Below are 26,029 nucleotides of genomic sequence, written 5' to 3'. Positions count from 1 at the left end.
TAAACAATGTCCTCCCTTGGCAATCTCTTCACTATACTAAATATGTTTCACTACTATCATTTCCCTTCAGAAACTAGCTATTGCTTATGCATCAGTTTTTCTCCACCATTAGTGACAATTCCAGAAGGGAACAAACAAAGTGATCCTCTCAGAGCTAGAGGTAGAGGTGTCCGATTTTCACTATTGTGTGCTACAATAGCTACATATACGTGCTCCCCCACCTCCTGCCAAAAAAAGTTTTGAAACTTGTACCTTGCAAACCATATCTTATCTGTTCCCTACTGTTCCTTTATGTGAGGTGACAATAAAAGGTGAAATGTACCATGTTGCGAATCTATCAATCACAAAAAGCAGTCTGTGTGTCCGTGGCCACGCTGAAGGGAAGGGCACAGTACAGATACCACTCTCAAAACTGCTGACGCCTGGGACAGGCTGCCCAGGAAGGCTGGGGAATCTCCTTTCCTGGAGACTGTGAAACCTCAACAGGACAAGGCCCTGACTAACTTGATCTAATTTTGAATTAGCCCTGCTCTGAGCAAAAGGTTGGGCTACCTACAGAGGCCCCTTCCAACCTAACTTGCTCTCTGTGAAACACTTAAGAATTTTTGATCATTCCAGAAATACAGCATAGTACCTCAAATCGGCTGTGTGCTGAATTCTCCATTAGATCTTGTGTTGTGCTATTATTTCCCTTACAGTTTGATACCAGACGTGAGAAGTATAAAGACTGGACGACTTCTCCCAGCAGTATTGCCAGGAGATTTAGGAGACTGTCCAGCTTCCCGTGGTCTGTAGCCATTTTTACAAATTGTGAGAATAGAGAAGATGGATGGATCACACCGAACGGGGAGACAACCTCAAGGGAACATATAAGACAATCATCCGTACAGTGGCCATATCACCTGTAATGGGGCAAAACATGGAACTGTCCATTGTTTTGAATAATTCCAGAAGGATAACAGTCAGTAAAGCCAAGCATAGTGTCATCACCTTTGCCAAATGATCCCAGGTCTTTCTGGAATACAGGTTTCAGGCGTTTTTGAGAAGGGATTAGGTACGTATATATAGCTCCCTCCCAACATTAAGGGCAAAAATGGAGCCTGCCTTGTCTCAGACAGTCAATATATAACCTAGAAGTCAATCTAGTGGAGATCAGAAATTGCTGAACTTTCACTACTTTGTCTAAAATTTCTCAAGAATACCCTTATTTCTGCAGAAAGAATTGGAGGATCATATACTTCATCTTCTCCAAGACCTTCCTGTCCTTTTGATACTCAGTTATGGCAAATCATCAACCCACTGTAATACTGTTTCCCCAACACAACGATCAACTCAGCACTTTCTGGGAGAGTCCCTGCTCACAGCAGTAGAGAGATTATTTTAGACACAACTGGAAACGGTGGAGTCCCTTTGGGGTTGGCTTTCACTAGCCTAGTATCTAATATAGAATAAATATGCTAAGAGCTCTGAGTCAAGTGTAGTATGCTCCGATAAAAAGGAAAAGAATAATAAACAAAACTATTAATGGCAGCACAATAAAAATAAAAATAAATAACGCACTCAAAAATAAGTGGCAAATCAAGCAAGCACAAAACTCTCTAATTCTAGAGAGTTCATTCTTCAAGTTATTGAGCATCACAGGAGTAATTTGCAAAATGAGCATATAAATCATTGCAAAACCTTGTGTGTTTTCCAGTAGGAGTGTGCCTACCCTAAAGCCAAATCAGAATTTCTTGAATTGGTGTCTAGGAACCAAGACAACAGCCTTGCCAAACTGGTTCTTTCAAAGTGCTTTTCCTTATAGAAGATTCACATTGGTAAAGTCTTCCACAATTACATTTCCTCTGGAACTAATTAAAGGATAACATTTTTCATAATCATGTTTTAAAAAGCTGATTTTCAAATGTTCTAGAGATACAATTAATCTTTAGAACTTTAGGCTAGGCTGTCAGAATAATATAACATTGGAAAGTATTTTCAACAGAAGTTGAAAATGCACCAAAACCCAGGCAGATTATCAGCTCTCAAAAGGAGGCCAGTATTTGGATTTCTTCTACCATTGTTTAAAGTTTTTAAATACATCTAGAAAAGGAATTCAGTTTTAAAAATCAAAATGATTTAGAAAGGAAACGTTGTCCTACGTCATTCAACTCCTATGTCTTATCCACTCAAGAAGAAAAAAAAATGTTAACGTAAAGTTTTATGGTCGAGGATGCAGTGATTATTTTGATTATCTGACAATCACAATTTGCTAACAATTTGTTAATCACAGAAGGCGGCAGGTTTATTTTTTACTTTGCTGCAAATGAAATATATATTATTGCCTCTGCTACAAACGCTCAGAGAGCCTGACTAAAGATTGCACATAATTCCCATAGTATTGTCTTCATTGCTGTGTGTCAACCGTCATGCCTCTCACCTGCTATCGTATGATAGATACACTGTCTTAAAGGCGGTCACCACAACGCAGCCACTTCTGGAGTGGAGTGACATGTGCTATTAACACATGGCAGATTATGATCCCTGTGCAGAAGAATGCTGTCTATCTGAAAGTACTACTGAAGAAATACAGGTGATCTTCAGTAAAAGACAAACGTGGCATGTTCATGACAGAAAAAACAAACCATGCAACTCAAAACTATAAATGTTTAAGACACTAACTACTTACGATCTCACTTTTTCAAAAGCTTGTTTATCCACTAGCCAGGTAACCTTACTACACTGTCTGGAGAATTGGTTTAAGATATCTCAGTGGGACTTAGAGCATCCAGACATAAACTGGCTGAACTGTTAACCTGAAAGAAACCATTCAGTATTGCCCTAGAATTAATTAGTTCCACTTTAACATGGAAAAGGGTTTCAGTGGGAAAAGTGCCAGAATGAGAGCCATCAAAACAGACCTCTGGTAATCACCAGAGAGCAGGAGTATTAATCTATCTGATTAATCTGTTGAGCTGTAATAGTTCCTCAAGGGCAGTGTGATGAGTTGGTAAGTGAACCTGGTGTCATTCTTCTATCCCCTGCTCTAGAAGGATATAGGTCTGTACAAGAAAGCTTGCTGGCAACAGCAGTTCTTCCTATTTGCCCTGATAGGAACGGGTTGAAAGCAGCTGGATGCTTCTCCAGACCCACTAGATGCTACCTTTGCTGAAAATTTTGCAATGCTTTCACCAGAACCGTAGTGTCTTTGTCAACATTGAGTAGGGATTGAAGCACTTGAGAGGGACAGTTAGCAATGATACAATGCTAGAGCTATCATGGAAGCCAATCCTGATATGAGAATAAAATATGTTCTGGTAATAAGGTCTGTCAGAAGAAGTCTCCCTGCCAGGGAAGCAGCAGAGGTTTTTGACGACCATAGGAGAAAAGCTACAGAGTAAATATGATCATAACTGATCATACAGCTACTGTCAGCCTTTTGCCACATTAAAGCAGGTGTGCTCCATTAGTACATCTTAAAATTTTTGTCTTCTGCTGGGTATTTGAATGTTGGGAGCCACTACGTCTGGGGAGGGAATGAGATTTCACTGTATTTCAGATAAGATTTCCCCCCTCCCACCACCACCTTTCAAAGAGGATAAACATGTTTATCTCATCTTCTGGTCCCTATGAGAAAACTTACTAAAGCTATCTAAAACTGAAGTGCTGGAGGAAGCATGATGGCAGAGACAATGTTATCTGCCAACCTCCAATAAGGATTTTGGTGACTGAGCAGAAATGTTTATGGTATCAGTAAACTCCTACAAGCATTTGGACTGACACCCGTGGGCAAAAACTGAGACAAATGCCAGTTATTGCCAAGGACAATCTGCAATTAAGAGTTTCACAGACAAAATATGAGACAAAGGGAACAGACAGGAAATCATTATCAAACAAACTGAAATAGAGAAACTGGAATAAAAATTCAACATGTCAAACTATTCCAAGAAAAGACAAAATGATCCCAGTGACTTAGGGTTCAGAAAAGCTGCTGATGCTGAATCATCAGGAGCCATAATTTCGTGTGTCCACTTTCCTGATGTAGGAAATCCTCACACCATTTCTATCACCTTTTAAAAAGACAGTATTTCCTACTGAACTAAAGAGAAACCTATCGTATCTTAATCAGCTAGTCTCCACTTGGCAGCTGCATATGTGTAAAATATTTCTAAAGGGAAACGGGTCACCAAAGGAAGCATCTATTGAGCATCTTTTCTTTTACTCATTGACTTCCTATTTTTCCTCTGTGCATTGCAGAATTTTCCCCTCCTCTGTTGGCCACCTCAGCTCTGGAATCACACTGGGAGTCAATCCTTTTGCAGTCTCTGACCCAGAGTGTTGATTCAATGCTGTGAAAGATGCCATTCAGTTATAATCAGTAATTAAACCAAAAAACTATATTATCATCTACTTTCATTCATTCACTCCTGTAATATGACTAAACACCTTTAACTTCTTTCATCAACTCTCTACAGTAGCCATGTCATGCAAGCAAGACAAAAAGTAAAGAAAAAAAAAAAGATAAAGTCCAAATAGGCCTTTTGGAGCACAATCAGATCATGCTTTACAATATGTTCCCATCTGCAAAATAATAGTAGGCAGCCCTTTAGCACATCCTTCTTTGTAAGACAAATTTAGTTTCTTTACCTATAATTTTCAAATGGACACATGCGATTCTCTTAACCTTTCATAACAGACTTGTTTCCTACTCTTGCTGGTATCTGTATACCGACACCAGACTCCCATGAAATATCTCATCAGTCCCACTGCTGAATTCTGGTTTCACCTGATGTCACCTTTCATTACCACAGGCCATTTAAAACTCAGGCATTCTGCCATAGCAGAGGAGACATAAAAGACCAAAAATTACTTTAGAAAAATTATTTCTTAGAAAAAGTCCAGGAAGAATTTATAAGTCTCCTTTCTCCATTATTTTTTTCCCCCATCAGCAATTATTCCAAGACCTGAAGTTTTTTCCCATGTATTTAGCCATGCATTAGTAATAAAAAATATTATTTTCTTAACTTTACAAGCCTATAAGGCATAAAGAATCTTTTAGACAAACACAAGATGAATTCTGATGGAGCCAATCCTCAAGCTTGGAAATTATAAAAGTAATAACAGGTAAAGAAATCAGTTCTGTCTTCTCTTGCATGGCTACCCTGTGTCTTGTCAATCCATTACAAATAGGAAGAAATAAAAACAGTAACAAGCATTTCCAACAAAGATGAGAAGGAAAGGAATCACCATCAGAGAGAGAACATTTCATAAAATACTTTAAATAGGAATTACTTTAGTTACAGGAGACCAATAAAGATGGAAAAACAATCAATCCAACTAGCATGTTGATGGACCTCAACTTTTTCCTCTTGCAGAGCCTAGTAAAAGAATGGACTGAGAATTACTTTGCTTTATACCGTTCAGTCATTCTAAGTTTGTATCTCTGTGATGAAAGGATGTACCTGATAGAGTAAGTCCCAAGTCCAAGAATCTTTACCAGCCAATCTGTAGACCTGAATTATGAATTACCAATGAACCAACAAGTTTCAAAGGCTTGCCTTTTTGTGGAGGCTCAACACAAGACACTGAAGAGGCCAGAAAGTACTGCCTGAAACAGTTATCATCCCAACTGCAAAGGATGATGAAAAGAAAATCTTCCTTTGGCATAAAGAGCAAAAATAATATTATAAAGATATGTCTTGAAATACAAGCCAGACATTTCACATGAAATTGTTCCTGTCTATTGTTAACTTCAAATGAAGATCTGGGACGCCTTCTTCTTCCTTCCTTTTAAAATTCTATTAAACATATCAAATTCAAATCATGAGAATCTCATATGTTCTAGAATAGGAACAGTAGCTTCTAAGTTGAGAGAAATAATTCTGAAGGAGGAAAAAAAAATAAGTTCCCTTACCCCAAGATGAATCCTTTAGTCTCTCTTCCTCAATTCCATCCTTCTTAAGATGATGCTTGGAAGAAGAATCCATAGTTAGATGGATGCAACAAGTTACTCCCACCCATTAAAACGTATCTTTCAGCAAAAGAGAATTCAAGGGAAGAGTGAAAATGGTTTGAGGTTGAGCTGAAAGTTAGTTTTATAGCAGCTGGTCAAGAAGTCAAATCCAAACAACCTCTTCTCTCTTGCTTTTATCAGAACATAATCTGAGGAATGTTGTAGATTAGAGACTCAAACAAAGGAATTTTGAACCCTTGATATGCCTAAACAACTTGTCTTATCTGAGATGCAGTGGGGTAAATCTTTTGTAGTAACTCACACTCTTTGCCTAATTCTTTATAGAGTGGTCATATTCAAATATGGATAATCCATTTAAATAACAAGTTCTTTGGGATCCTTAGGGTTGGATGCAAGTCTAGAATGACAGTATTTAGCTAATACCTACAGATAAATGATGTGGAAGGGCTGTGGGGAACTGAGATTTATAGCAGGAAAGATTTGGGACTTGAACACTGTATTATGCCAAGACCCACATGTGAGTCTTTTCATTCTTTCCTCTGGACGACTGATTAATCCCATTCCACTGCAGCAGCAGCAAGTTGTAAGATATTTTCTAAGCGCACCAAGCTGTTCCCAGTGCTATTGCAAAACAAAGTAAGAATATTTTCTTTGATGTGAAGAGAAGTTACATTCCTTTCTCCTTCAATTGCTAGCAGTGTTGAAAAACTACTTAGGTGAATGGCTAGATATCACTAAAATCTTGTTACACGACATATCAGAAACTCATTCAGATCAAGTGACAGAGATATGGAGATCAGTGGGGCAAAAAATAAGGGAAAATAAGAAGAAAAAGAGAAATACATGAATAAAGCACTTTCACAAACGCTTTCTTGCTTGTCAGCAGAGCCTTAAACACGTTCAGAGTATTTTAAGTGTCCCATCAGATAGAGATGATAATTAAGAGAAAGGGTAAGTGAAGAAATATATGTGAAAGATATTTTGTGTCTACGGTTAGGAGAGCTGGAAGTGCTATGACACAGACACTGGACAAATGACTTAGTCTCAGAATTTCTCCACTCAGAATCCATGATAGCAACATATCTGCCTTTCAACAACCATTTCATTTTCATGGTTACTGCCCAAAATGTTTTCCAATCTAAGCCATGTCTTATAACAAACCTATAAAGTTTCAGAGTGCTGCAGAAAGCATTACAGAAATGCAAGCCATACTACTGGTTAATGCAGTTTCTATAAGTAGTAGTCATAATAAATAATTGAAATAATATGTACTGCTGATTCACAGTCAAGGGAAAAAGCACTTGGCAGACAGAAATACAGATACTGCTGAAGACAGGAACATTACACTTTACTGTTGAGACATACAATGCCTTCAACCGAAGACCAAATCCTAGCTAGTTAGAAAGCTCATTTGTGTCTGAGAACCCATGATAATGTATTGTAATCTAACAAATAATATTTAAACAAATGTTGTTCAACAGCATCATCTGCTCTGAAGGTCCATAATATACCAAGTTGTTGTCCTTCCCTATTTGTGTGCTACAGATATTGTAACAGCTCTTGTACTTCATAGTATACTGGAAGCTCATGCCATAGATGTTTTCCCCAAAGGTCTCAACAGTATGAAGGGACTCCATAGCAGTCAAGTCCTCATTTGCCAAGGACCTGTTGAAGATCCTGCACTCTAGGAATCCTTTCAAACTGTTTTGTGCTTTCTGGACAACATTTGTTAATTATAGGGGGGAAAAGGCATTTTATTTTACCTGCACTATGTTGCAGAAACAGCTATCTTTGCCAGTTGCCACACTGGACTTTCTGAAAACAGACCAAAAAACCCAAGAGTCACTGTCTCCTCTGCTCTGTGCAAACATATACACCCACAAAACCATTCTGTTCGCAGTAAATAATTAAGAGGTGAATTACATATTTTCATAGACTATTTTCTAATAATATAATTGTTAAAATAGTGAGGGGTAGGGGAACCTACTCTTCAAATTCAATCGGATAACAATCTTTCCCGTGGACCCTGAGCTTATCCCTTCAAGTTACAAAAACAAAAACCCCAGAGAACTGGCAAACAAATTTATCACATTATTGTTGGCATCAAAACAGAGGAACTTTTAATCTATTTCAGCTGAAATCATATGATCCAGTAGCCTGGGGGAAGGGATATTAATAGCAGCCAGGGCAAAGAGGAGGAGAGAGCAACTTTCCTCTGCCCAGAGCCAGGCAGCAGGTTCTCCGCAGCTTTTCTCCACTGTCCCCCCGAGCGCATGGGGCCAGAGGGGTGGGAAGCCCAGCAGCAGTGAGCTCACAGAGGCAGCGTTGGGCATCAGGGCTCGGCGCTTTCTGACAGCCCACCGCAGCTACAGCTGAGGACTCACACCACAGCCCTCCCGATGCCCACTTTTGATCATAGCGCATTTGAAAAGCTTTTAGGCTACTTCTGCAACAGTCTCTGTGCTATTTGTACTCAGGATTGGAAAAGATGATGGAGACAGCACTGAAAAAAGTAAATCGGCTATGACCAAGTCCCTATCTCCTATTTAGTATTGATAACGTATTCCTTTAATGAGGGATAGGAGAGAAGAAAAAACCCAAAACAACGAAGGAAGATGAAGAAATGGCTTTCATCAACAGAAATGCATACATCAGCCAACAAGCTGAATAATCACAAAACGGGGAAAAACCCTGATCCAAGCATTAGTAATTCAATTAGTATTCATTGAAATAACATTGATTTTAATTAATCTATTTCACATCACTGTTCATATCCTATGTGCTTTCTATTACAGCTTAAAAATCATTAGTGTATGAGCCTGCTAAGTACTCGCATCTTTAAAAATAACAAAAAGGAGACACAAGCTTGCCAAATAAATATTTTAAAGCCTCAAATAGTCAATAATGAAAAATTAAATGTAATCACTTGTCACTGTGCATTGCTAATATGGAATACACTAGTATGTTGCCAGCTGTATTAAAAACATAACTTGATTCATTGGAATTTCAGTTTATTAAAATATTGGTAAAAACTAGAGCAGCCACCAAAGTATATACTTACCAGCTTGTATTTGCACAATACAATATCTGGCACTATTCAGTGTTCAGTGACTGACTGAAGCAGAACACTTCATTTATTCTACTGCTCTGCTCTGAGATCATCCAAAATACACAGGAACAAAAAAATGTACATGTTTCTGTCTGAAGTAGGCCCAGCAGATCGATAGAGAATATCTATGTCCATCACAGAGCTTTGCTGGAGATGATGCGGAACAAGGCGTATTTCTAAAGGAAACTCCAAGAGCCAGTGTAATTCCTAAAGCTCTGTGCATCACAGCCAGCCAGAGCCAGCACGCAAGACCTGCGCTTCTATGCTTTAAGACATAATTTCTTTTTTTCATGTTGGGTAATGTTGACACTTTGGTCTTGGCCCTTCAGTAGGGCACTCTTACCAGTGGGTCCCTACCAAGATGGATAAAAGATAAAGAAGAGAGACGCATAGGCAAATGCAATTTCATAGAGAGCAGCAAGACCAGGCTGAGCTGCCTGGTATACTAAAATGATTTTATAAGGAGATAAAAATAAGTATGCTTCTCTTTACATTCTCCTGTCATTACCCTTTATGCAATAGTGATATAGTGAATCCACAATTATTGTTACTATTTATTTTATTTTATTTATTTATTTTTATAATATATTGAGAAAATTTCTGACTTTGGATGCAGTCTGATGTTGTTCTATCCAGCTGGGTAACTACAAATCAGAGATATGACAGTCTAAGCACTTGGTTTTTAAACAAGGCTTTTTGCTTCCTATAGGTCTCTAATTAAGCTCAGTCAATTTTTATTAGTTTCCACAGGTTCAGATTTCATTGCAAGGCAATCAAAATACTTTAAATCTTCTCACTGTCAGTCATCTGTCTTTACCCAAGAGAGCCTTTCACATCACAGCTTTTACCTTATTCTCCAACAATGCTCATACTTGTCCTTTTAATTGATACTTGTTTACACTAACAATTTCTGCTATGTGTGAAATACTTTCATGTGTAAAATAAACTGTAAGTAGCATTTCTCCATCTCCGCCCCAAACTCATTATCTAAATGCTACAGGTTACTCCACGTTTCTATATACACAAAACACAGAAGTGCTGATTTTCTTATTTAGTAACAGTTGTGGTCACCTTAGGTGTGCCGGCAGTTCAGCAAGGGGCACAGCCTGCTACTGCACATTATCACGGGATAATAGGACAGAAGAATTTACATTCCGGATACCTTTCAAAAAAATACCATAATTGGCTTATCAACAGTACTCAACCAAGCGCAATATAAAGCTCAGGCACAAGCTTATTTTATATACGCATACTTATTTAAACATATACTTGTATAGATAGCTATCTATATCTTTTTTCCACATCATGTGCAATATTGGAATACATTATCTTTTCCAATGGCATTACGCACTACCTTGCATCAGCCTCCAGTATGTAGATACAATAAGCACTACCACTTAAACTACAGAAATCTTTCCACACCACATCTGTAAACAACCTCAGTGCACTTCAGTTTCTACAGAAGTATGTATTTGTTAAAGCTTTTTTTACCTGAAAAAAGAAAAACACTAATAGCACCATGGGAGTTTCAAGAAAGGCAGGCAAATTATGATCACATTTACCATCTAATTTGCTCTCTGAGGCTTGTTCAAACAGTGCAAACATTGTGCTCCTCTTCTTCATTTGTTCTGACAAGCAGGATGACAACTAATCACCATCAAGAGCTTTCCCACTCTCCAGGCCCCCGTTTTCTGTTTATCCAATTTGATGCCTTCCAGCCAAGGAAACTGTTAGCCTTCCCTGCCACCCCAACTGAGAAGGCCAGCTCTCCAAGGCCGGATTTCAAGTAGAAGTCTTGTAGGGTGTGAATCCACAGTGCTAAGCAGGAATAAAACAAGCCATTTCTGTTGTGCAGTGTGTGATAGCACTAGCAGTGCGTTCTGTATAGGGCGACAAAAACACCCAAGGGAGGCAAAGGAGGTTGGAGACTGACACAGAAAAAAAAAGCCTGAGGAAAGGAGAGGCATCCTCTACCCTCTTCCTTCATTTTCCCCAAAAGGCAGATCTCTGATCCACCCAAAGCATTGCCATGCAAGTCCAAAAATGTGAAAAACAGGACGAAGAAAAAGCAAAAAAAAAAAATTAAAAGCTTGGAGAATACCAGAAAGTTACTGCAAGGATTTCTGTCCTTTGATAGATCTTCTCTCCAAAACTATTGCACTGATTGGCCTTGATAAGACCCAGCCACACAATCAAATTATCTTGGCTTAACGAGTTAAGCCAGTGTCATTGTCTACATGTCCCCTCTTCACCCAGAGCCTAGGCAAGACAACACAAATTGGAATGTAAAAGCATAAAAGCACTAAGCCACATTACCTCACATGCCTGTTGGGCTAAAATAGTATAGAGTAGATACCATTCCTTAGCAGATGCATAAGCCATAAAGATTTCAGATGGGCCACTTGTTATAAACCTAAAAGGGAAAATTATGTTGAAACTTTGATACTTAATGATATAAAAAGTATGTACGCACATGCAAATAAGGACTCACTACAATTCAACCTTACTGAACAGAGGTCATATCAAAACTGGGCAAGATGTCAAGCAACATACATGGCATGAACAATCACCAAACTTTTCATTCCTTTAGCTGTCAGATACCGTATTATTTCTGATAGCGTGAACGAAATAATGTCAACAGGCAGATGGCTAACTCCAGATCAATCAATATTAAGAGGTCTTGATCTTCACATTCACCCAACCCATACCAAAAATTCTTTCTTTTTCTTTATAAGCTTTTTAAAAATGCAGCTAGGCTCTAATTGACAAAAGGTACACGCTCTCTTACTGTTATTCGTGTCCCATCAGCAGCCCATAACCCCAGCCAATGACACCAGTGTCACTAACCAACACCATTGCATTGGATATAGGTATACAAAATACTGACATTAGGAAGTCACCTGGCTCAAACTCTATGCTACTTTTTGAAGTGGTATTAGATATTTTCCTGGCTCTTGCAATCCTGCTGCTTACACACATAATTAAACAGTCTGCACTAGAATACTGTTCTGGTTTTGGCTGGGACAGGGTTAATTTTCTTTCTAGTGCTTGCTGCATTTCAGATTTGGTATGAAAGGAATGTCAATAATGCATATTGTTTTTGTTGTTACCAGGTGATATTTACATTTTTCAAGGACTTTTTTCAGCTTCCCATAGAAGCTGAGAAGGAGCCTAGACAGAATGATGGAATGGCCAATGGAATATTCTCTACCGTAGATGTCATGCTCAGTATATAAATGGTGTTAGCCAGGAGGTGAGTACTCACAATCGCTGCTCAGAAAGGTACCAGTTCACTGGGTAGCAAGATTGACTTGTCATTATTATCATCATCATCATTATTATTTTCTTTTTTTGTTATTGTTCTATTAAACTGTCTTTATCTCAACCCACAGGTTTTTTCCCTTTCCCCTCCTTTTCTCCCTCTTCTCCCTGCCCTTCTCGGGGAAGGGGGAGAACTGCGTGAGCAGCTGCATGGTCCCAGCTGCTGCCTGGGGTTAAACCATGAAAAATACATTTTGAATCAAGTGATTTTCCATGAGATATTGAGAAAACTTGTCCTAATAGAGAGTGAATGTATGTGGGGGTGTTTCATTTTTTTGTTGATTCCTTCCCCCCTAAATGTTCTCCAAGTATTTTCACACCCTTTCTAACATCAGGAGGGGTTTTATCTTTCTAAAAGTTCACTCTTTTTTTCACTGCTTACTCAGAAAAAGATGTAGAAATAAAGTATGACAAATGCAAGTATCTTTAGAGCTCCATACTTGGCAAAGGGATAAAGAAGGACATATATAACCTATATCACATCTTACAAAAGTACTATTTTAAATGAGGAATTTTGCAAACGAAAGACTGCAAAGGTTTCAGTGAAAGCAGAAGTAACAAAATGCTTTGGAAAAAGGTTGGTATATTCTTGGGAGGGACAAAGGGGTAAAAAAAAGCCATTCCCCTTGCTCCTGCTGCTTGCGAGAGTACATGCAATTTCCTTTTCTGGAAAAAGATTTAGGGGACAGGAAGACCAAGGCTGTTGTCTCTGCTGCGTGTTACATGAGGGCTTTCAGTTTGCTCTCTATTACAATGATAAATATCTTCATGGCAGTGAGATGTTCCCCCACATCATCCTGCCATCTATGCATCACACCAGCCTATGGACCAAAGAGGTGGATTTTACTGATTTAATGATAGATCTGGTAGACTAATGGATTTTAGATTAGACCAGTCCACTCTCATGTCGATATATAATCTTCATCAGTGTCTGAGTCTGAAGATGTTAAGTGGTAGAACTGAACTACTTTCTCCAAATGCTTCACATGTTATTTCTATAGGCTATGATACTTAAATGGTCGATACCAAATTCATGGATGTCTTTTCCTTTAGCCATTACTGCTGTTTTCCAGTGGTTGGCTGATCTGTGATTTTAATTTGTAAAGATCAATTAAGGCACTATCCCCAAAGTCGCAGGACACTACAGAACTGCAAAAGATGAGCTAATGGATTTTTTTCATCCCGTCTGCTTCACAACATTAACTTGGAGGATCTTAAATTCTGAGCTTTTAGATCAGAGACAGATGTTTGCAGAAAGAAGCCGAATCCCAAAAGTAACTTTCTTTAATGATTAGTATCCTGTGCAACTTCAGTGATGTCAACAGAATCAAGAGGGAGGTAAATCACTGTGTGTTTTTGGCTGCTTTCCCTTTTCTGCCAATTAGAACAATCAGACTCTAAATTTCACATTGAGCTAAAAGAAATTAGCAGCGTTATCTTGGTCAAATGTTAAAGTAAATAGCACTTGAAGCGTTAATCATAATTGCAGTTTTTCAAGTTATTCATGTCGCATTCCCATTGACTCGTTTTCCCATGCTTACCACGGTGAATGTATTTTGATGAGCGGCATTAAGACTGCCTTGTCTGTGCCAAAGGAGAGACATGGGTCTCAGCTGCTAAAGCAGCAGGCTGCCAAAACAGCTGGACTCACCTTCCCCAGAGAAGCCTTCTGCTGCTTATGGGAGGCATTTGGGTACAGAGGAGCAGAGCAGGTGGGAAGACATGCTAAGAAGACAACTGCTTTCAGACATCCTTCTCCAAGCGGTGGGGAGAAGAGGGCAGGGTGCAGAGATGGGCGAAATGTAGACTCAGGCGCCCAAGAAAGGAAACACACCCGAACCCTTTGCTGATTCTTAAATGGCTTATAGGGAGTATGTTTTTAAAAGTGTTAGAGTAGAAAAGAGGCTCCTCATAAGGAAAGAAAAGCTTTCTTGATGGGGAGGCAGGCTGTGTTTTAGGAACAGTACTGTAATTAATTCCTAACTACAGACACTATGTTATAAACAAGCACAGACTGCAAGATCTTACAAATTGTTTAACACTTGCTGAAGATGACAGCTTAAGAAAAATTCAATTAAAAATATAAGCAATATATTTTGAAATGTAATAATTTCAGCTTAAAAGAGTTTAAGAGAGATGCTCTTTCAATACTGTAGATGTGTAGAGGATACTATCAAACATCTTCTGGTCTTTCCACTCCTCATAGCTCTGCATGCACCTCTCTGAGGCCGGCTCAGACTCAGTGCAGGTGTTTCCAGCAAACGCCCTTCTGTGCTGCGTGGGATTTCTATGCAAACTCTGTCATGAGAAGTGGCAAGCCAGAGACACCATGGCAGTACACAGGAAAGGAAGAACCACTGAGTAGCCACAGAGTATTGAGAGCAGTTGTGTAATAGGAGCAGTTGTTTAATAGGACAGTTTCAGAGTCCACTGAAATCAATGGGAATTTTGTTACCAACACGGACAGGATTTGGATTTTCTCTAAAATATTGTCAAATAAGCAAAGCCAGCCAACTTCAGAAAGCCTCATCATTATGCTTCAGATGCTACAATCCTAGGTGGTGCCTGAAATAATTTTAGATTACAATTTCAAGTGGAAGTCTTTTCAACGTGGTTTTCCCTTCAAGGGCAGGTTTCCCTATAAAACAAGAGCAGTAGTCTCTTGCATTTAAACTTTGCGTGAAAATACGTATTTCCAACACACAATAATACATTTTTTTACAGCTGGGTAGGTTACCAGGAATTAAACAGCCCACTGCAGTGACTTACTTACACACCATGAATAAGGACATGCAAGAATAGACTGAAGTAGAAAGGAGTCAAGCTATAAGAGGACTAGGAAATGCAAATATTTTACCTTGTCTTACTATCACTAGGTAGTTTTCAGAGGAACCACCAGCTACACAAATACAAAGCAAAGTACAAATCCTAATCGTTCTTATCTTTTGTCTATACTCTACATGCCTGAGTTAACTATTTAAACAAACATTAACAAGTGAGCTAAAGTAAAATGACATCTAGTTTTTTGATCTTCCAAAATGCCACATGAATGTCCTATACAGTGGGCCAGTGGCAAGAAGCCACATCAAATAAATAGGAAGGATTTACTTCCTGTCCAGCTACTTGCACAGCCTTTCTCTAAAGCAAAAATAACACGCCCAAGTCTTGCTGAAGAGGGAAAAGCATACTTCTCTCTCTAAAACAGTCACTAGTATAAATCCACTACAAAGCCACACAGATTGCCAGTACAGTCAATAACAGCACATCTAACCAAAGCACGCTGGCTACAGAGCCAAAAGCCCTGCTTGTATGTACACTACTGCGTGCATGTGCTGGTCCAGGGTGTTGTGCACCAGCATGGCCAGTCCAAAGCACGCTTATCACAGCATCATCATTCTTCCATTTTAAGTTAAAAAGCCAACTAAACCTATATTGCACAAAAAAAGCCCTCCATAGTAGATTTTTTCCAAGTTCAATAAGAAAGGTATTGTATCAAGTGGCAGTAGCTAGGCAGTCTTTATTGGGCTCATAAAAGATTATGATTTTGCCCTATTCTCTATATAAGTGAATTTCTTAAAATATCATTTTTAAAATGGCACTTCTTCTTCTCATGATAGTGTTTCTTTAATATATTAACTTTCCCACATCCCATACTTTGATGGTTCGGCAATTTTCTAGTTCATTTTAAATCAGTTTTTGACAAAACAATACCAACATTTCAGTATGTGTCCCAGCTGAATTTTACAATTTACGTTTCTTTTTGAAATACCTTCTTACTGAATAGCTTTAGCAACTAATAAAATTCTTCAATTTTAAAGCTGAAAAAATCACATTAAGCACTAAATTCATGAGGAAGGGGAAGGATTAGCGATACTGAGTGTTCATAGTAGATTTTGGTTTTAACACTAGAAAAGCTTTTTAAAATCAGTAATACATTGTAATTTACAGGTTTCATACACACCCTACTTTATGGATATTTAGTTATAGTTCTGATGTTTTGACATATACATACACAGATGTGTACACAGGTGCATAAATGTATATATGTACATACATGTATGAAAATATATAAGTATATAGATGTATATACAGATACATATACACAGACACATACATACATGCATCTAAGCCATTGCCGTTAATTTTCTCTGTTCTGGTTAAACGATAATGAACAAAAAGTACAGTGGAAAGTCATCACTATGAAATTAAATTTATTCTTATGTGTTAGATACGATGCAATAACTAAGCTGAGCAGAACCCTGGTGAAGACATATAAGCGTTGTTTACATAAATTGCGCATGTTAACAGTGAAGCGAACCACTAATAGGTCCCAATCTGTGATTTATGATGACTTTGCACAGTAACACCATGATAACTAACTTTTAGAAATTACGAACTCCTATCGCTTTCTCACTTTTGAAAAAAATATACAGCCTTACCATGAGAGCTCATCTAAAACCAGGGATACAAGCAGAACTGCAGATCCAACTGTTTCAAAAATCTGCCACACTCAACTCCTAGCATCTGCCCATCCATTGGAGACAACCTTTCCCATCTGAGACAGGCACAATTTTGGTCTGCTTCAATACAAAGCAAAAAACCCCAGGTTAAAATTTCCTTTAGTTCATCTGTGGTACTTTTCTTCAACGTCCAACTGAGAGAAATAACTAACGGTTGAGGGCAGGATCTTCCTAGATGGCTCCAGCTTGATTCACAAATTGGACTTTTGCAAGAAAAGACCCTGCATTTTAAAAATCAAACTCTGTAAACATTTCAACTAATGTGCTTTAATTCTAGAATGAACAAAGAATGTTTAAACTCTCTATAGCTCTAGCATTTAATATTAAATACATCTTCTCTACAGTCCATATGAGATCTTTTTCTTTAAACATGGGCTAAGTACTTTTTTCTTAAATATTTGTATTAAAGAGCAAGGTCAGCTCCAGCATTCCTAGAAAAGGGCACCACAAAAAGCCACCTAAAAATGACACCAAGAGAAGGGCATGTTAGACATCAGGTTTGAGAGGGGAGAGCAGCTATGTTTAAGTTTGCCTCAGTCTCTTCCACCGGTAGTATTTTGGTGAACAGAAATAACAGCTACAGAGTTTTTGTTATTTCAGTACCATTTATAGGATATTTTTGTTGTATGACCCACACAAATGTATAAATATGTATTTCATAAATGATACATACCACAGAGCTTTAAGGTTAATTTATTTCATGAACAGGAATTTTTGCCCCTTTACTCCAATCCCCATTGTCCCAAAGACAACTATGTTAATAATTTTATTTTGGTAACTGTCCTGGTAAATATTCAGTTTCCATTTCCATTTCTTCTAAAAAGGAGAAAATGCCTGGCTACAGAATAACAAAAGGGTTTCCAATTTCTGTCGTCATTTGAAGCAATTGGTACAAAAGAGAGAAAATTCAAGAACTAAAGTTAATCCTGCGATGAGTATGCCTTAGTGGGTCTCATTTTGGAACTGGCTGCCTTTGCATTTGGATGTATAAATGCTAATTATCAAGGTCATCACAGATTTGTATGATTTTTAGGTTTTCTTTCTGCCTTTCTATTAACCTGAGAAATAAAAGTGTTCTTCCTAAAAATATTATTCTAAAATTCTAGAATATCTTAGAATTGTACTAGAGAGCTGCCTAGACTTACTCTCTCCAACGGTCTCCTCTCTCTTAATTTCACAGGTATCAATTGCTACAATTACTGCTGTATTACCACATTGTGACATTAAGCTGATGTCCCTCCATAAATAATAAGTACCCTCTATTGTGACACATAATTTCTAAAGCAATGGTATATTCTCTGAGAACCCGCCCCAAAAAAGTAATTCTCAGATCATAACTGAGGGACAAAACAAAACAAACAAAAAAAAAAAGAAAGAAAAGAATAAAGAGATCTCAGCCTGTTTGCAGGTGAAGTACATTTGGAGGAGGACTCACATGGGCAACCCTGATATATAAACCTTTTCCTGCTATTTATTAGTGATTGATGTCCAATTCCGAACCACTTTCCTTGCTGGGCCAAGAGAACTCTGACCGTTTGTGTACCATGCAAAGCCTCCCAATTCACTTCAGGCTGGCAAGGAAAATGGGTATCAGAAGAATTGTGATTAGGGCAGAGGACAGATCTTTTGAGAAAAACCTGCTAAAAAACATCTCTGAAGTAATTTGTATTAAATCTAGCATGTGCACTTTTGGATTTGTAACTGAAACAATTAAAAACAAAAATACAAGATAGATACACTAATATTACAACGGCTAATTTAATTAATATCTGAAATTTTGCAGATGACTCCTCCATAAACTGAGGGATTTTAACAAAGTATCAGCAACACAACTTTGGTGCTCAGGATCCACTTTAATGCTTTGTTTCCAGATCAGCTGAATAAAGATCTTGTAGCCAGCCGCAGAAGCACTGATGTTGGGACCATACTAGGTAACAGCAGGATTGTACAGAACAATATTCAACATGCTTGGACCTAGACCCAGGCATCCTTCATGCCCATGTTTTGCCAGATAATTCTGTTTTAATGTCTGCAGAATCAATGACGGGTGGGAGATCTAATTCAAGCAAAGACCTTTGGGTGAAGCTAAACCAGCAAAATAAGTTCTGTAGCTGCTGTGGTGGGCTACCATTAGGGAAAGATGGAAACTAATGGAAACTTTCTGTCGCATGCCAAGATTGACACTGGACAACTGAGGCAATGATAATAGGCTTACAAGAGGTGATAAGACTACAGAGAAATGGCGATACCGTGGCATTCACCTTTGTGCTGTCCTTCCTTGTGTCTTTAATATGTCCCTTCAAACAGGTTATCCGCAGGGGTGCTGAGGAGCTCTCATTTTGGACAAAGACACAGAATAAAGCAGAGATGTCATGTGTATGTCGGGTAATGAAGTCTCACTGCACGCTTTGTCATACAGGAGTGAGAAGCAGACAAGTAAAATACCCCCCAAAATAAACTGAGCAAATATGGTGCCCAAACAACTTTCACTTCCCAAAATATAGTGAATAAGAGAGTTAAATTGTATATCTGCAGGACAAAGGTACCGGTAAAAGAGGTAGGTAGTCAGACGCTTTAGGTAACAACTGCCTCAAACACAGGACGCACATACCAGCTTTATATAAATTCATTTGAAGGTGGCAATGAAGTTATTCCGGAATTTGAAGAATGCTGTTCTCCACACTGTGTGATAAAGGAAAACAAGTGACATAACTGTTCAAACTGAAAACAGAGAGAAGTGGATTTAGAATTGATCTTGGATTGAAAGAGGCAACCATGCAGTTTAGTGGACATTATTGAAGGTGAGTATTGTCTGATGGGAAGGATGGGTACTTACAGAAGCCAACAGACTTTCAACATTAGAAAGAATTCAAAATATTACAAGAAATGTTACTGGAAATATTGGCCAGAATTTCAGGCTGGAATTTAACAAAAACACCTCTTGGAGTTATACCTGCTTTGACAACTATCATGTGGAAATAGACAACTATCAGCATGGAAATACACAGGTTAACATACAGGGGAAAAAAGCCAACAGTTACATGATTTTGCAGACAATAATCAAGAACCCACAGAGAATGTACGGTAGGGACAAAGAAATGACAGTAGTGCCACTAGCAAAGAAGAATTATTCACAGGAGCAGTGGACACCTTTGTAAAAGTATAATTTATTTATTTATTGGGGGGGGCTTTCTTCAATCAGAAAACTTTGATGACATAAAAGAGAGAAAGACTTTTACTTGGGTAATACCGTTTTGAACTGGAGTGCGGTGAAACGCAAGACAGCATGGCCAGAACGTTCTGAGTAAGAACCAGAATTTTTGAAGGCTAAAGCTGAGCAAACATGCACATTTCAGAGAGTAGAAGCAACAAATCTAGGCAAGAAGTTAACTGAAAAAGCTGATTTCATGGTGAGGCTATCATTGACCGGCTCTACCAGACAAACAAAAGGTATAATGATGCTTTGGAATGAGCTTTGGAATGAGGAACATATGTAAAGAATTTTACGTCTAATCCAGTTGCTGATTTACACCTGAGTAAAGTGTTTCTAATGAAAATCTTCAATAAGTCAATCAATGTTTCATCTCTTTGTTAGGATTTGCATCAGAAATCCTTTATATTTTCTACAGGTGTGTCAGTGAGAATATTACTGGCATAATGATCCTATGATGGTATCATTTAAACATACAAATATCCTGAGCACTAATGAAGATAAAAATTACCCACTGAATAAGTCCTTAAGACAGCTTGGTATTGAAGAGAATCCAGCACTGACTAAAATGGGTCTTAAGCTATCTCCATCCCTTGCTGAAAATGCTCAGCAAACTTCCCTTTCTTCCCAGGTACATATAGCTTTTTTTCTTTTTCAGCAATCAGTGGAAGATCTGCAAGCTGAGGTCAAAGCTCGAAAACCTTCAGCAGCTGTAGACACCCTCTAGAACACTGGACAAACTTTCATTGCTAAAGCATTTGTCCAGAATGAAACAAATTTACTGGAGTACCCACTCCCTATTTCACCGAGGAGTGAGTTTGCAGTGCAACATGGGACTATGTTTAAAAATACAGAAATTTCTAAGGTATTTCAGAATGTACATTTAAGTATACACAAAAATCATTCAGGGGTTGAAAAAATATCTAAGATAAGGGCCGGAAATACCCTGAAGGGACCTAAAATGAAAGGCCAGAAATGGAATCTTTGGAGTTGGCCCATATGCCAAAGAACACAATGAATAAGTCAACACAGGCAGTACAAAATATTGACACTGCAGCTCTAAGTAGGATAGATTTGTTTACGTTGCTTGGAAAAAAATACACTTCTTTTAGATTAATATTCTCATTTTGCTGAGACAGCAGCTCCTAATAAAATGACATCTAAGCTGGTGATGGTGTATATGCAGTATTTGTATTAGATACAGCACAGCTGACAGTAATATCTGATAAAGGACAACTTATTAAGCAAAAGCATAAGTTGTTCTAAGTAATGCAGTGATCTGAAAGTTTTATCCTGAAGTCTGATGGATTTAATGGACAACAACAATGCAGATACTGAAAAAGGTGCCTAGTTAGATTCCAATCCATGCTTAACACAGCAGTATCACTACTTTTTTTGATGAATGCAGGCAAGCAGTTCTAATTTTTAAAATGCTACCAGAGAACATACAGAGAAAGAAATTAATATATAATGTATATATTAAATTAATAACACTTAGGGTTCCTTGCCATTCCCACCGCATATGCATAATGTTTCACAGTGGGAAACGTTAGTTGCTAGTCTTAAAGGATGCAAATGATCATCCTGGGATTGCTGGGTACTATAACATGGGAGAAATAGGGCACCTTATTCCAGTTCAGAAAGGAAGATGATAGGAGGCACATCAAATTTACCTTTTTGCCTAAAGGAACCTTCATCCAGTAACGATAACACAATATTTAGACAACTGAACATCAAAACACAATCCAGTCAGAGAAAATGGGCTTTCTGTCTTTAATTAATACTAGATTCAACTTCTTAAGTCTAAGTAACAGTGCAAAACATCTTCAAGTCTAACCGGATTAGGTAATAAAATTCACTATTAGGCTAGTTGCGTATAATTTGAAATTGTGTTGAATGCTGACTTGCTTTTTTAGCAGTACTGTTACGGAACCTTGGAAAGAAATGGCATTGTGGACTGAATGGCCAAGTTTCTAAATCCCATACAAAAGAACCAGACAGGGCACTATAAGGCTTTTCCACTTCAAGAAGGAACTGTTAGATAAGGTGTATTTTTTGCAAGCATCCTAAGAAACTGAGTAATCAGTGACAAACTCATTTCCCAGACTGCTATGCACTCTTTGGCCATGGTCAAGGATGTGGCTTTGGAGTCTGGTTTTTGTCAGGGGAAGACCACTCCTAAAATCATAATTTATACTAATTCAGAAATGAAATGTAGGGTTTATTGCTCGAGAGCCTGGCAGCTGAACAGCAATATGCGAGCTCTACCCTGTGAACAGTATGTACTGTAGGCAAAATTGTTAGAATGAAGGAAGACTAAAGATGAAGCCAAGACTCCTGGTGAGATCTATCAGATGCTTATTAGCGCAAAAGATTTCAAAAGCTACATGACAGAAGGGATAAAACAACAGAAAATAAGCTAGGATAGTGTACAGTCAAGGAGGAGACATGGAAATATCGGTGCTATGTGTGAATATAAGCTAAACATTTGTAAATGCAGTTCTGGAGAACAAGTGATGTAAAAAGAAGACAAAAGTACTGACCTACTTCACGGCTCTTCGCGTTCTGACTACCTCATACAAGCTTTAAGGCTAACAGTTCATCTTCATCCTTATTCATTCACAATCATCATCCAACTTTCTACTGAAGGCCTCCCTTTCTCCTCATCTGCCAAGAAAACTGCAAGGAGGTTATTAATGTAATGCAATGTGGAAAAGCAGTTGAATGAAACAGTGTCATGACACTCCAAGTATGGTGGAAACTTCTTCCAAGAATCTCTGTATCAAGTCACCTTTGATGTTTATAGTAGGCTTATAGCTCCATCCCCCCAGTTAGCAAACTTCTGTGCATATCTACTGAAGAGGAAAGAAAGAAAAGTGTCTTTGCCTCAGGATAAAGGAAAAGGGATTTCAATTATGACTGTTCTTGACGATGTCTAGTATGATAGGAACTTGCTGAAGACTGAGTTCCTGGCAAGATACAAGGGGAGAGAGACCTTTGAGCATAACTGTAATTTTGTTAGAACGTTAATTAAAATCCATATTGATCCATAGAGGAAAGTATACAATAGAAAATTGGTATATACTATGTCTGATGCTGGAAAGTCATTCATAAGAGTACTCAGGCTCCGCAGGAAACACAGTGGTATCACTGACACAATAAAGGGCCCTAAAACTAAATAAGGTACGTGGCCATCACAGTACTATGCTCGCTTGAAAGACAAGGTGGGGAACTATGATTGATTCTATTCTAACTCAACAGCATAAAGCAGAGAGTAGATAAAAAATGGGACATGAACTACATGTTTATAAAGACTTTAAAGGAGAAATGACTTAAGCAAAATCCTTTAAGGGAATATTCAATACAAGCAATATGCCAACAACTTTGTCTAAAACCTCCTGCACAAAATTGTCAGAATCAGACATATTTGCCACTTGCTTTTTCTTTTTTTCCTTTTTTTTTTTACATCATATATCACTGCAAATATTGATGTATTTCAATAATGCACTATAAACTATTTTAATCTCTGCTGGAAGTTATGTGGTAAGTACCTTTTTTTTAAAACAAATCAAAACACAACCCCTCCCAATACTTAAATGAGAAGATGGCAAACAGACTTTTCCATGAAAGCGAAGATTTTTCTCAGCTTTTTAACTAGCTAATCTTCAAATAACTACTAGTTATCCCCACAGAATTTGCATAATTTTCCTTTCTTTGAATAGCTGGAAAAGACAGGAGGTTTTAGAGTAATTTTGTTAGGGGATTCTCTTAAATAACCATGACTACATACAGTAAAGAATCAAAATGTACGGTAGAAACTGCAAGGTCCAAATTGTTAATCCAACAAATTGATGACTAGGAAATGCAGCATGTATTTACAGTGTTGATTAGCGCAAGAGAATTGAGAGCATCCTAAAACACATGGAGCCCAACAATGCAATATGCCCAACCAGTATTTATTGCTGCCTCTGTAGAAGCAATTTCCATTTTGATGCGTTCTCTCACACACGATGTTCTGAAACAGTTAAGTAACATGAAAAATACAGGTTCAAGATTATATCTGCCACAGATGAAAATACAGCATTTATGCAGCATTACATAATAAAGCCACTGGTTTATGGACCCAAGGCCCTCTTGGGACTGTCACAAATCTATGTATTGTCATACAGTGATAGATTCTTACATTTGCATATGTGAATTAAAAAGAACCCACATTAATAACCAAACCAAACACAACATAGTTATTGAGTCTAAAGGGCTGAGGAAATTTAACAGTTTCATTTGGTTGTTGTAAAGGTCACTCACTATTAGTTCACAAAATCTGTCTGGAAAGCCACCTATCTTAGCCAAATTTCATAAAGAAATCAAGGATTCTGTTAAAACCACCTAATTCCAAGGGGGATGCCAACAGAGAGGGCATATCTGCATTTGTTCTGTACTTAAAAGACAGCAGAACTGCGGGGAGGGAAGAGACTGCTGACAGTTCTTTGAACGCCTATTTTAGAAACTAAGAATGAATTAACTCTATCAAACTGTTTGTGTGGCTGGTATGTCTAGCAAGTAATTTCTAAAATTCTACTATGCTAATATAGGTGAACTTATTACACTGATTTTTTGCCAAATAAAATATCAATTTTGTGGAAATAATCAATGCTAAGCATGGAGCTCCATAAGTTTATGGAACTCAACAGATTTAGGAAAGAGATTATGTGACATGGTACCTGCAATAACAGATGAGTGGACTGATGATCTAAGAGGTCTCTTCCACTCTTGTCCAAAACTACTACATACAAATTAGATACAGGTTTCACTAGTAGCTTAATCCAATTTTGGACGTGAATATTCAGAGTTGAAACATGAATACGCCCTCTCACTACATCATCCAGTCTATTTCATTATTATTTCAGCTCATGGATAAGTCCTGCACACTGCCATAGCCATCCCTCTCTCTCTTATGAGTTAAACTAATAGCACAATTAGCCCAATGAAGTATTAGACATTGAAATTTCTAATGCTCAGAAGTTTAACTAGAGTTCTCCTACCCTTAAGTATTAGATAATGCAAAAAAATACATCTTCCTCACATGTTTTAGCAGTAAGCATTATGTATCTTCTACCATATATAAAAATCATTATTGCTACGAAAAACTGTATGTAATCCAACACTCTGATATCTCTAAATAAATTTGTAGACATATAACATAAAAAAATATAAAAGTACACATCTGTACAGATCTGTATAGATCCACATCTGTATAGATTGCCACATGATTTTGGAATTTGGAAAAAATAGAGGCAAAGGCCCCATAATTTACCAACAGTATGCTCTTTTTTAGAGCACTTCATAAGACCTTTCTTTAACCTACCTGACATACCTATAGAGCTGGAATGTATAGACTGATTTTTAAGGCACAGAAAGGGAGGTAAACAAAAAAATTCCAAAAAAGCACAAAACGCCAGGCCTCCAAGTTTTTTTTATAGAGAATTCAAACCCACTGAAAAGTTACCAGCCTTATTTTGGGGTATTATCTTTAGTTCTTGACCACTTTTCCATGGAATTCTCTCCATCCCCCTATCCCAAGAGAAAAACAATACACTCAATCTGGGGAAGCCACCTGTGCTTTTTAATAGCCTTGCCTGACAAAGAATAGGTCTTGTAATAGGTGAGATACATAAATGGAAAACCATTCAACATTTGAGAAAGGTGACTAAATTCACTAGCCTAGTGTCAATTTCTAATTCCTAGGTCTGTTTTTTGAGGTTTTTTTTAAAGGCCATTCATGAAATATTAGAGATGCCTGTCTTATATTAATGTTGTGTCCTCTGACATCCACTCAGTGAAAGATAAAAAGATGGCATTAAGTTTTAGCAGTGAAGTGAAATGTTGCATGGTGCAAGGTGACCCAGTCTCATTTA

At 37.9% G+C, this 26,029-nt stretch overlaps 1 protein-coding gene across 3 annotated transcripts in view; it reads right to left on the bottom strand.

Moving 5' to 3' along the window:
* Positions 1-26,029, bottom strand: part of FIGN (fidgetin, microtubule severing factor) — a 105,489-nt gene that overhangs the window by 42,335 nt on the left and 37,125 nt on the right. The window contains exon 1 of one of the 3 annotated variants that reach the window (XM_074595445.1): positions 5,894-5,904. The exons of the other annotated variants lie outside the window; for them this stretch is intronic. The gene's annotated coding sequence lies outside the window, so the exon portion shown is untranslated. Of the gene's footprint in view, positions 1-5,893; positions 5,905-26,029 lie in introns of those variants that run through there. 3 annotated transcript variants of the gene reach the window in all.

The sequence above is a fragment of the Larus michahellis genome, chromosome 7, assembly GCF_964199755.1.
Source record: "Larus michahellis chromosome 7, bLarMic1.1, whole genome shotgun sequence".
Taxonomy (NCBI): domain Eukaryota; kingdom Metazoa; phylum Chordata; class Aves; order Charadriiformes; family Laridae; genus Larus; species Larus michahellis.
This window is presented reverse-complemented; position numbering and strand designations above follow the sequence as displayed.